Below are 13,382 nucleotides of genomic sequence, written 5' to 3' on the forward strand. Positions count from 1 at the left end.
TCCGTTTACCTGTATGTCCATCATGGACTTGTCGAGTCTGTGAGGCTTGGCCTCGTCCAGGATGATTGACGCCACCGTTGGATCGTGGGTGCAACTGCAGGCAGCTGAGATGGTTGATGATGGCCCCTGCTGGTCATTTGCGGTCGGTGCCGACCAAAATGGCTGCCCCCATAGGTCGCACGTGGCCGATGGCGCCAAAACCGGCGGCCCCTGCAGGTCGCACGTGTCTTGCGACTCCGTCGTTAGGAACGGCGACGCCCTGGAATCGCACGTGGTGGAAGACCTCGAAGACGCAGAAGACAAGGAGGCCGGCTCCAGGGAGTCACACGCCGCACTACTGTGTTTGGAGGGTGGTTTGGTCCGGCATACTTTTGAATAATGTCCCTTCTTGCCACAGGCGGAGCACAATACTGCTTTAGCTGGACATCGCTGCCGAGGGTGTTTCACCCCCCCACAGAAGTAACACCGCGGGCCACCTGGAGCTGCTGCCATCGTCAGGTCCAAGGCTGGAAACGCAATCATGCAGTTTTTCGAACCCGCTGAATAAAGTGGAGTCTGCGGCTGCACCTGCCACAATGTCCCCACGCGGTCGTCGGGGTACATCTCCAGACTTTTGGAGGCCGTTTCTGGAGCGTCAGCTAACTCTACGGTTTTAGTGAGGTCGAGGTTACCTTGCTCCAGCAGCCGAAGGCGGATATACGACGAGCCGATTCCCGCCACGAACGCGTCTCGAACTAGGTCGCTCATGTACTGGGCCGCCAACACTGGCTTGCAGTTGCAGGCTCTGGCTAGCTGCTGAAGTTCACACAGGTACTATTCCGTCGTTTCGCCGGGCTGCCGCCGTCGAGTGGCTAGAAGGTGTCGAGCATGGATCTCATTCGGCGGTTTGTTGTATCACTTTTTGAGACGCTCGAGGGCCCCTTTGTAATCTTGGGCCTCACGGATCGCTAAGTATACAGCGTCGCTTACCCTCGCGTGGAGGACCCGGAGTCTGTCGGCGTCGTTGTTGACCGCTGTGGAGGCGTCGAGGTAATCTTGGAAACACTTCAACCAGTGGTCGAAAGTGTTCGATGCTCCCGCCGCACGTGGATCCAACGTAAGCCGTTCGGGTTTCAGCATTTGCTCCATGGTTTTCTTTTGGGGTTTTTTTTGTCAAAAAAAAATTTTCTTGTTGGCAATAAAATTGATGCGCGATAAATCACACGGGAGGCAGGATGTACCCGGGAAATAAAGGCTTTTATTGCCAACAATAACGGAGCTACTATATACAATATACAATCCCAGACTAAAGGGTCACCAGGCAGAGCAGTGACCTTTATACCTCTCCCAGAAGGCGGAGCCAACTGGGGTGTACCATAGGACTATATTAACAGGTAGAACAGCCCAACCCTAACCCCAACAGTAACATATCTACAGACTCATAGTACTGGCCAAACCATGGCTCAGCACTCCTGGTGGTAACCAACAATGGTTCACCACATGGCTTGCCGCTGCGTCCCTCCCTCGCCTCTCGTTAGGGTCTTGCACGCCTGCGCGCCTCAACAAGTTAACCTCTCGTTACCAGTCTTCCTCCTCTTTCAGACTCTCCAATCAGAGTCTGATTTTGCTCTGCATTGGCTGCTAATTGGCTCAATGAGCAAAATGCAAAGTAATCATTCTTTGATTGGATGCCCAGTGCATTGGCCCAGAATGGGGCCCCCCAGTGGTCAGGCCCCCTGTGCCTAGGCACAGTGCGTTTCATTGCAAATCTGCCTTTGGACACTGCCTTCTGTTCCATTTCCCTTTCTTCTGCCTTTAGCTATTTTGACGCCACGCCATTTAATGCTTTTCCAAGAAGAGCTCTGCCTTGCTGCCTCTTTTTACTCAATTAAAGCCCTAGATAAACACAACCTGCTGCTGTTAATACTGTGCATAGCTGAATATAATTGCTTATTTTGGCTGTTACAACCTTGTTTTTGTCAGTGCCAGGACAAACCTCAGTTCATTAGAGGTCATTTAATATTGTTCCGTCACCAGCAGGTTTAGTGCCATAAAGTAACACAAACAATGTCAAGCTGATGAAACAATTAGTCCCTTTATATCTGTATAGAAATGAAATCTCAATGCAAATGCTATATACCTCTGCCCCTCACCGCAGTGTATTCAATTCTTTCACTACCAATTGAAAAGTTAAACACCAAGCACGTTATGAAATAGTGAAAGTCACTCTGAAGCAACAGATTTAGTATTGACAATGCACCCAGTAGTTTCAATATTGATTGGCTTGTTGCCCTGATGGCTGATGCTGGTTTGTTTACCATTTTGTCACCAGGATCAAGAAAATCATTAACACTGCACACTTGTGTTGGAAAGATTATTGAAACCATTGTCTTCTTTGTTAACAATAAAATGGTCAATTTCTTTTTGGGCAGAATTTTCCATCTTTAAGACTAAATGCAGTGGCGCCGTTACTTATTTATTTATTAGTGTCATAAGTGGGCTTACATTTGGAAGCAAAAACAGGAAGGCAGATTACTACCTGAATGGCTGTAAATTGGGAGAGGTGAGTGCGCAGCGGGACCTGGGTGTCCTTGTGCACCAGTCACTGAAGGTAAGCATGCAGGTGCAGCAGGCGGTAAAGAAGGCAAATGGCATGTTTGCCTTCATTGTGAGAGGTTTCGAGTACAGGAGCCAGGGATTCATTGTTGCAATTATACAGGACCTTGGTGAGGCCACAACTAGAGTATTGTGTGCAGTTTTGGTCTCCTTTTCTGAGAAAGGATGTTCTTGCTCTCGAGGGAGTGCAGTGAAGGTTTACCAGGCTAATTCCGGGGATGGCGGGACGGATGTATGAGGAGAGATTGACTAGGTTAAGATTGTTTTCGCTGGAGTTCAGATGAATGAGGGGGTGATCTCATAGAGACTTATAAAATTCTAACAGGGCTAGATAGGGTAGATGCAGGAGGATGTTCCCAATGGTGGGGGAGTCCAGAACCAGGGGTCACAGTCTGAGGATTCAGGGTAGACGATTTAGGATGGAGGTGAGGAGACATTTCTTCACCCAAAGAGTGGTGAGCCTGTGGAATTCATTACCACAGGAAGTAGTTGATGCCAAAACATTGAATGTATTCAAGAGGCAGCTGGATATAGCACTTGGGGTGAATGGGATCAAAGGTTATGGGGAAAAAGCAGGATTAGGCTATTGAGTTGGATGATCACCATTATCGAGATGAATGGCGGCGCAGTCTCGAAGGGCCAAATGGCCTCTTCCTGCTCCTATCTTCGATGTTTCCATGCTTCTATTAACACTGCAATGAAGTTACTGTGAAACTCTCCAATTCGCCACACTCTGGCATCTGTTCGGGTACACTGAGGGAGAATTTAGCACGGCCAATGCACCTAACCCGCACATCTTTCAGACAATGGGAGGAAACCAGAGAACCCGGAGGGGACCCACGCAGACACGGGGAGAATGTGCAAACTCCATACAGACAGTGACCCAAGCCGGGAATTGAACCCGGGTCCCTGGCCTGTGAGGCAGCAGTGCTAACCACTGTGCCACCGTGCCACCCCACCTTTCCCGCTGACCAGAATGGCAGGATCCTGCACAGGATTCTGCGCTCGGAACCTCATTAATTATGCACAGGTGAGTTCCCCTCGAACTCCCCTGGCAGCTGATTCATCCGCCCACCGTCAAACCGGTGGGTTTGCTGATCCCAGCGCGATATTTAAACACCAGTCTAGCCCACTCGTATCATTCTCTCCAGCTCACCTGTCCTCAAAAGGCCCTCCAATGTGTCAGGAAATGCAGAAACGAAAGGCGAGTGACCTCACGTGGATGGCAGCACCACCTTTCACTGCCAGAGCCCTCGAGGTCATTCTTCTCAGATTTTGGGCCCATCAGCACGGTCTCTACCCCAGGGATGGCTCGAGAAAACACAGCAACCTCACCTCTCTGGCCTGGGAGGCCGCTGCCTGGGAGGTCAGGGCGGCTTTCATCCACCCATGAAGCTCCATCCAGTGCAGGAAGCGGGTGAATGATCTCCATCGCTCTGCCAGGGTAAGTCCCTCCTCAGCTCCCTCCACCATCAAACTTTCGGAATGGCATCATGTACTCAAACAGCTATTCTCTTCACAAATCTCACACATTCAGTTGAGGGAGTCACATATCAACACTCTCCACAAGACTTTGATAACACCACCATCCCATCTGTCTTGTTGCTCATCTCCATCCTCTGTCCCTCTTGGGTGGGGCGCACCACACACAGGAGACATGCGTTCCACCCAATCTCTCCTCCATCCCCTCTGATCATCTAGAATCATTGAATCTCTACAATGCAGAAAGAGGCCATTCGGCCCATCGCGCCTGCACCGACCACAATCCCACTCAGCCCCTATTCCTGTAGCCCCTCATATTTATCCTGCTAATCCCCCTGACTCTAGGGTCAATTTAGCATAGCCAATCAACCTAGCCTGCACATCTTTGGACACCTCTTTCTTTTGTCTCCATACAGGCCAAACTTGCACACAATAAGCGCAAGTGAGCCCAGCTGGGGGGAGGGAAGGCAGAGATCATCACTGTCACCGAATTCGAGGAGGTTGCAGCAGAGATCACCGATGTGGACAGAGATCGCTCCGGTGGCAATGCATATCTTGGCTTCTCACAGCAACTTTGCATGTACAGCAGGGAGAAAGCTGCTCCTGAATTGGTTGGTACGTGACCTCAAACTTTTGTATCTGCCCTTTCATATTTTTTAGTTAGCAGCAGACTGCAGCCAGCTGAGCAGCCTCCCAAGCCCCCGTCTGAGGATGAGGGGGCGCAGAAAGAATCATTTCAGTGCTCACCCACACCCACCCCCAGTGCAGAGACTCACATTTTAAAAATGGGATTGAATTTTTCGAGGAGGTGACTAGGGGTGTAGAAGATAGCAGTGTAGTTGATGTAATCGACATGAACTTCAGTCAGGCTTTCAACAAGGTCCCACGTTTTGATTTGATTTGATTTATTATTGTCACATGTAATAGCATACAGTGAAAAGTATTGTTTCTTGTGCGCTATACAGACAAAGCATACCGTTTATAGAGAAGGAAAGGAGAGAGAGAAGAATGTAGTGTTACAGTCATAGCCAGGGTGTAGAGAAAGATCAACTTAATGCAAGGTAGGTCCAGTCAAAAATCTGATGGCAGCAGGGAGGAAGCTGTTTTTGAGTTGGTTGGTACGTGACCTCAGACTTTTGTATCTTTTTCCTGACGGAAGAAGGTGGAAGAGAGAATGTCCGGGGTGTGTGGGGTCCTTAATTATGCTGGCTGCTTTGCCGAGGCAGTGTCAATGGATGGGAGGCTGGCTTGCATGATGGATTGGACTACAGTCATGACCTTTTGTAGTTTCTTGCGGTCTCAGAGCAGGAGACATACCAAGCTGTGATATAACCAGAAAGAATGCTTTCTATGGTGCATTTGTAAAAGTTGGTGAGAGTCGTAGCTGACATGCCAAATTTCCTTAATCTTCTGAGAAAGTAGAAGTGTTGGTGGGCTTTCTTAACTATAGTGTCAGCATGGGGGGGACCAGGGCAGGTTGTTGGTGATCTGGACATCTAAAAACTTGAAGCTTTCGACAATTTCTACTTCATCTCCATTGATATAGACAGGGGCATGTTCTCCACTACGCTTCCTGAAGTCGATGACAACCTCCTTCGTTTCGTTGACATTGAGGGAGGGATTATTGTCGTCACGCCAGTTCACCAGATTCTGTATCTCATTCCTGTACTCTGTCTCGTCATTGTTTGAGATCCGAACCACTACGGTGGTGTCGTTAGCAAACTTGAAAATCGAGTTGGAGGGCAATTTGGCCACACAGTCATAGGTGTATAAGGAGCATAGTAGGGGGCTGAGAACACAGCCTTGTGGGGCACCGGTGTTGAGGATGATCGTGGAGGAGGTATTGTTGCCTATCCTTACTGATTGTGATCTGTGGGTTAGGAAGTTCAGGATACAGTCGCAGAGGGAGGAACTGAGGCCCAGGCCACGGAGTTTGGAGATGAGTTTCATAGGAGTAATGGTGCTGAAGGCTGAGCTGTAGTCAATAAATAGGAGTCTGACATCTTTGTTATCCAGGTGTTTCAGGGTTGAGTGCAGGGCCAGGGAGATGGCGTCTGCTGTGGACCTGTTGCAGCGGTAGGCAAACTGTAGTGAATCCAGGCAGGCAGGGAGGCTAGAATTGATTCGTGCCATGACTAGTCTTTCGAAGCACTTCATATTGATGGATGTTAGAGCCACTGGATGATAGTCATTAAGGCACGGTGCTTGGCTTTTCTTTGGCACTGGGATGATGGTCATCTTCTTGAAGGAGATAGGGACCTCAGATTGTTGTAAAGAGAGGTTGAAGATGTCTGCGAATACCCCCGCCAACTGATCCACGCAAGATCTAAGTGCTCGTCCGGGTACCCCGTCTGGACCAGTTGCTTTCCGTGGGTTGACCTTCGAGAAAGCTGCTCTGACATCTGCAATGGTGACCTCAGATACAGGTTCATCCGAAGCTTCCAGGGGGTGGAGGGTGTGTTCTCGCTGACATTTTGCTCAAAATGGGCATAGAATGCATTGAACTCATCAGGGAGGGGTGCATTGGAGCCGGCGATTTTACATACTTCCATTTGTAGCCTGTTATGTCTTGCAGACCTTGCCATAGTTGGCGGGAGTCCGTGTGGCTAGCCTGTGACTCTAGCTTGGTCCGGTACTGTCTTTTGGCATCTTTGATAGATCTCCTTAGATAATATCTGGCTTTCTTGTATAGATCAGGGTCGCCTGACTTGAACGCCTCAGAGCTGGACTTCAGCAAGCAGTGGATACCCCTGTTCATCCATGGTTTCCAGTTGGGAATCACACGGATTTGCTTCTTTGGCACACAGTCTTCTACACACTTACTAATGAAGTCAGTTACTGTAGTGGGGTACTCGTTCAGGCTGATCACAAAGTTTTTAAATACTGACCAGTCCACTGAGTCTAAGCAGCCCCGTAGGAGATAATCCGCTTGCTCAGACTAACATTGCACGACTTTCTTTGACTGATCCTCCCATTTCAGTTTTTGCTTGTAAGCCGGGAGCAGGAGCACAGCCTTGTGGTCTGATTTGCCAAAGTGTGGGTGGGCGGTAGAGCGATAGGCATGTTTGATATTTGTGTAGCAGTGGTCTAGAATGTTTGGGTCTCTGGTGGAACAGGAGAGGTGTTGGTGATAACTTGGTGGTACACTCTTGAGCTTGGCCTGTTTGAAGTCCCCGGCCCCGATGAACAAGGCCTCGGGATGTTTCATCTCAAGGCTATTCGTAGTGGTGTATATTTCGTCCAGCGCGATCTTCACATCCGCATGGGGTGGGATGTAAACTACCGTCAGGATAACGGAGGTGAACTCCCGTGGGCGACAGTAGGGGCGACATTTTAGCTTCAGGTATTCTAGGTCCAGGGAGCAGAAATTTGCCAGTGTTGCTACATCTAGGCACCAAGAGGTGTTGATTGGGAAGACTGATCAATAAGTTATGAGCCCATGGGATCCAGGGCAATATGGCAAATTGGATCCCAAATTCGCCTCGTGGCATGAGGCAGAGGATGATAGTAAAAGGTTATTTTTGTGACTGGAAGCCTGTGCCCAGTGGTGTAACACAGGGATTAGTGCTGGGTCCCTTGCTGTTTGTAATGTGCATTAATGGTCTAGTTGTGAATGTGGGAGGTATGATCAGTAAGTTCACAGGTGACACAAAAATCGGTGGTGTGGTAAATGGCGAGAAGGAAATTAGATTACAGGACGATATAGACGGGCTGGTTAGATGGACAGAACAACGGTAAATGAAATTTAACCCTGTAAAGTGTGAGATGATGCATTTTGGGAGGACTAACAAAGCAAGGGAATACACAATGAATGGTAGGACATTAGGAAGTACAGAGGACTGTACTGCTGGGAGCGCCGAGCTGCTGGGAACACCGTGCTGCTGGGAGCACCGCGCTGCTGGGAGCACCGCGCTGCTGGGAGCACCGTGCTGCTGGGAGCACCGCGCTGCTGGGAGCACCGTGCTGCTGGGAGCACCGCGCTGCTGGGAGCACCGTGCTGCTGGGAGCACCGCGCTGCTGGGAGCACCACGCTGCTGGGATTACATCCTGGATTCAATTCCTGGCCAGGGAAATTACTGAAGGTAATTTGAAAGGAATCCTAAAGTCGACAAGAAGAAATAAATCTTTACGTTCTTACGATCAGGAAGGATGGTGTAAGTAGATTCAATAATAACTTTCAAAAGAGAATCAAATAAATACTTGAAGGGGGAAATATATAAGGTTGTGGGGAAATAGTAGAGGAGTTTGACAAGACAGCTCTTCAAAGAGCCTGCAGATATATCCTGGGCTGAACATTGTCCTTCTGTGCTCTATTATTGTATGATTCAATAAGGAGCAGATAAACTGAGGTAGGAGCATAGATGTGTGACATCTATGATGCAGATGGAAGTAAGCAGCCTTTGTGATTGAGAGGATATAGCGCCCAACACCCAGCTCAATGTCAAATAGGATGCCATGACTGCACATACTCTGGTCCGGCCTGAGGCAACTGCTAAGGTGGGGGTTGTAATTGACAATGAGGGAACGGGCCTCGTAGAGATGATTAAAGACAATTTCTTCCGGGTTCTCAATCTTTAATTTGGAGTAAATTCTGGCCCTGCAGGAAGGAGTGTCTGACAAGCAGCATGGCAACGAGACAGTGGAAGGGTCAAGGAAGGCGGTGGTGAGGTAGAGCTGGGGTCAGCATACGTATGGACCCCGATGTCATGTCTTCCAATGGTGCTGCTGAGGAACAGCATTTAGATGAAAAATAAGAGGACAAAAGGTAGATCTCAGAGGGATGCTGCAATCTCAAGGTATGGGGCCGCAAAAAGAAGCCATTGCAGAAGATCCTCTAGCCATGACTGGAACTAGGTGAGGATAGTTTCACTCAATTAGATAGAGGCATTGGAGAAGGATAATTTAATCGTCTGTGTTACAGGCTACTGAGAGGTCAATAAGGATGAAAATGGATTGGGCAGCTTAACCACAGTATTGCTGTGGCAGAGACAGAAGTGTGATCAAAGAGGTTCAAACATGATGGCCAACTAAAGTATCCAAACTGAATATTTGTCAGTGAAAATTCACAAAGTCTTTCGTTTTGACATATCACTGAAACTTGACTTCTTAATTGTATTCACGAGATTCAAGGGTCACTTTTTTCAAACATGTTCCCTATATGGAGCCATGGTTAAGTTAAAGTGTATTTATCAGTCACAAGTAGGCTTAAATTAGCAGCAGGTAATTAAGAAGGCAAATGGAATGTTGTCCTTCATTGCTAGAGGGATGAAGTTTAAAAACAGCGAGGTTATGTTGCAGCTGTATAAGGTGCTGGTGAGGCCACACCTGGAGTACTGTGTACAGTTTTGGTCTCCTTACTTGAGAAAGGATATACTGGCACTGGAGGGGGTGCAGAGGAGATTCACTGGGTTGATTCTGGAGTTCAGAGGGTTGGCTTATGAGGAGAGACTGAGTAGACTGGGGCTATGCTCATTGGAATTCAGAAGAATGACGGGAGATCTTATAGAAACATATAAGATTATGAAGGGAATAGATAAGATAGAAGCAGGGAAGTTGTTTCCACTGGCAGGTGAAACTAGAACTAGGGGGCATGGCCTCAAAATAAGGGGGAGCAGATTTAGGACTGAGTTGAGGAAGAACTTCTTCACAAAAAGTGTTGTGAATCCGTGGAATTCCTTGCCCAGTGAAGCAGTTGAGGCTACCTCATTGAATGTTTTTAAGGCACAGATAGATAAAGTTTTGAACAAAAAAGGAATTAAGGGTATGGTGAGTGGGTGGGTAAGTGGAGCTGAGGTCCATGGAAAGATCATCCATGATCTTATTGAATGGCGGAGCAGGCTTGAGGGACCAGATGGCCTACTCCTGCTCCTAGTTCTTATGTCCTTATTAACACTGCAATGAAGTTACTGTGAAAATCCCCTAGTCGCCACACTGCGGCACCTGTTCAGGTACACTGAGGGAGAACTTAGCAAGGTCAATCCACCTAACTAGCGCATTTTTTGGATTGTGGGAGGAAACCGGAGCACCCGGAGGAAACCCACACAGACCCATGGAGACAATGTGTAAACTCCACACAGACAGTGACCCAAGCCGGGAATCAAACCCGGGTCCCTGGCAGTGAGGCAGCAGTGCTAACCACTGTGCCACCGTGCTGCATGGAATGTTGTAAGGGGTGCCTGTCCTCGAGCTTCCTCAATATTCTACCTCTGGTGATCATGTTCAGGGAAGTTGTTCGATTTTATCTACAGCAGTCAAAGAAGCTAACACTGTCAACTATGGAAAGCAGGTCAATGAGGAAATACCACTGCAGTGTTAATCTGAGGTCATGTAAGCTGAGCCCAGTGAAAAAGCAGAGCATTTCATTATTTCACACGTATCACTGGTGATTGGGGGTAAGGCACAGGCAACCTGTCTCCCAAAACATGTTCAACCTGGGCACACCCAAAAATGTTGCTACATTGATCAGACCAAAGTTGCGTGCTTATTTTTTGAACTGATTATTATCACAAGATGCATGCAGATGAAGAAAATCATTTGGCCCATCCTAGATTCTCAATCTACAAAAATTCAAGAGGCAACCCCATTTCAACATCCAACATTTTTAAAACATGATTCTCAGATTTTGTCTCCAATATTTAACCACAAAGTCCATTTTCAATCTTGGTCACTTTGTGAAAAGGAGGAGCTCTTGTATCAGTCCAAATCTTCCTTCAATTATAGAATCATAGAATCTCTACAGTACAGAAAGAGGCCATTTGACCCATCGAGCCTGCACTGACAACAATCCCACCCAGGCCCTATCCCCGTAACCCCACATATTTACCCTGCTAATCCCCCTGACACTTGGGGGAAATTTAGCACGGCCAATCAACCTAACCCGCACATCTTTGGACTGTGGGAGGAAACCGGTGTACCCGGTGGAAATCCACGCAGACATGAGGAGAATGTGCACAGGCTCCACACAGGCAGTCAGCTAAGACCAGAATCAAATGGAATCTCTGGTGCTGGGAGACAGCAGTGCTAACCATCGTGCTGTCCCAATTGATAGTTGGTTTTTCTTCCTTTCCAAACTTGATAACAATTTCCTTCAAAAAAAGATGGGAAAGTAGAGGATTGGAAAAGACACTTGAGACCTGTCAGCCAGTCCCAAAATCTAATATTCCTCAATCATTCCTTTTCTCAAATATACATACAAATTTCCCTTAAATATTTCTGTACAGTCTGCCTTGGTAGACAGTCCACTCCACATGTTTATCCACACTGCATAAAGCCATTCAGTCCAAACTGTCTATGCAGAATAGATTTATTAGACTGTCCAAGAAATGAGGGATATCAGCTATCTGGAGATTTAGAAAATCATAGAATCCCTACAGTGCAGAAGGAGACCATTCAGCCCATCAAGTCTGCACTGACAACAATCCCATCCAGGCCCTAACCCCGTAACCCCACATATTTACCCTGATAACCCCCCTGACACTTGGGGGAAATTTAGCACGGCCAATCAACCTAACCCGCACATCTTTGAACTGTGGGAGGAAACCGGAGCACCCGGAGGAAACCCACACAGACACGGAGAGAATGTGCAAACTCCACACAGACAGTGACCCAAGCCGGAATTGAACCCAGCTCCCTGGCATTGTGAGGTAGCAATGCTGATCACTGTACCACCATAGAATTGTCCTCCACAAAGCAGAGACAGTTTAAACGAGGACTGAGCTGAGGTGTTCAGAATTGTGAACTCTTAGAGAGTAACTATTTTCTTTGGCAGGAGAATTGATAACCAGGGGATACAGTTTGAAGGTAATTGGCAAAGGGGGATATCAGACCTTGTTCTACAGCAAGTTATGATTTGGAATGCACTGTCTGAAAGGGTGGTGGGAATGGATTCAATATTAATCTTCAAGAGGTAATAAGACATATACTAGGAAAAAGGCAATTTGTCGGGCTATGGAGAAAGTGTTGGATTAACTGGATGCCATTTCAAAGGAACAGTGAATGCCCTCTTTCCCTGTCAATTGGAGAATAATGGCACATTTTACAGAGCAGCAATTGGTTCTCTATGAAAGTGGGATGAGAGTGATGAGTCTCACTTTGAAAGGACTAATACAGTTTTCAATTTCCATCCTGTTTTGCTACTAAACCTGCCAGCTGCAAAATTGTAACCTGAATGGGTGTATACCATCTGCAAAGTTACAATGCAGCAACTCACCAAGCACCAACTCAACAGCACTTTCAAAACCTGCGACCCCTAAGAGCAAGGGAAGCCGATGCATGGGAACATCACCACTTGCAAGTTTCCCTCTAAGCCACACACCGTTCTGAATTGGAACTATATCGCTCATTCCTTTACTGTAGCTCAATCAAAATCCTGGAACTACCCTGCCTAACAGCACTCTGGGCGTACCTATACCACATGGACTGCAGTGGTTCAAGAAGGCAGCTCAACACCACCATCACCTACGGGTGGCACGGTGGCACTGTGGTTAGCACTGTTGCCTCACAGTGCCAGGGACCCGTGTTCGATACCCAGCATGGGTCATTATCTGTGCGGAGTTTGCATGTTCTCCCTGGGTCTGCATATGGGTTTCCTCCGAGTGCTCTGGTTTTCTCCCACAGTCCAAAGATGTGCATTGGACATGCTAAATTCTCCCTCAGTGCATCCAAACAGGCGACTAGAGGATTTTCACAGTAACTTCATTGCAGTGTTAATGTAACCCTACTTGTGACTAATAAGTAAACTTTAACTTTAAGGGCAATTAAGAATGGGCAATTAATGCTGGCCTATCCAAGTGAAGCCCACACCCCATGAAAAAACATTTTAAAAAGTATTTCTCTGAACTGTACAGTACTTACTCAGGAAATCATTGCAATCATTGAAAAGAATATTTGAACAGTTTGACAGTGTTAGCGAGATGGTGAACAATCAGGAAATTATTTGTCGCCTAAGCAAGAACTTGTAATTCCCTCATCTAAAAGATTCCAAATTTCATTATTCTTTGTGAAAGATATATGTATTGCACAAGAAAATATCCATCAGCCCTGATATGGCTATTTTTAGTTGATTAGATAAAATGAAGAACAGTCTTGACTGGTTTAAGGGAACAGGCTTGTTCAGTATGTTCAGTAAAACTACGTCATGTTTGCCATGCGGGCGAGTGGAATTACAAAAGAGGGAAGATCTGTGACATAATTTCCACCCTTTATGTTGGCGAAAATAACAGGATGGAGTAAGCCATACAATGTATAAAGTTTTATGTATAAAGTTTTTGCAAGGGAACATTCTGATGTTGCCTGATGTCTTCTGC

At 47.2% G+C, this 13,382-nt stretch overlaps 1 long non-coding RNA gene across 1 annotated transcript in view; it reads left to right on the forward strand.

Moving 5' to 3' along the window:
- The window catches only part of LOC144508969 (uncharacterized), a 67,111-nt gene that overhangs the window by 12,554 nt on the left and 41,175 nt on the right, over positions 1 to 13,382 (forward strand). The window contains exon 3 of the long non-coding RNA XR_013500371.1: positions 4,494 to 4,692. This is a non-coding gene — a long non-coding RNA (uncharacterized LOC144508969). The remainder of the gene's footprint in view (positions 1 to 4,493; positions 4,693 to 13,382) is intronic.

This window comes from Mustelus asterias, chromosome 21, assembly GCF_964213995.1.
Source record: "Mustelus asterias chromosome 21, sMusAst1.hap1.1, whole genome shotgun sequence".
Classification (NCBI taxonomy): domain Eukaryota; kingdom Metazoa; phylum Chordata; class Chondrichthyes; order Carcharhiniformes; family Triakidae; genus Mustelus; species Mustelus asterias.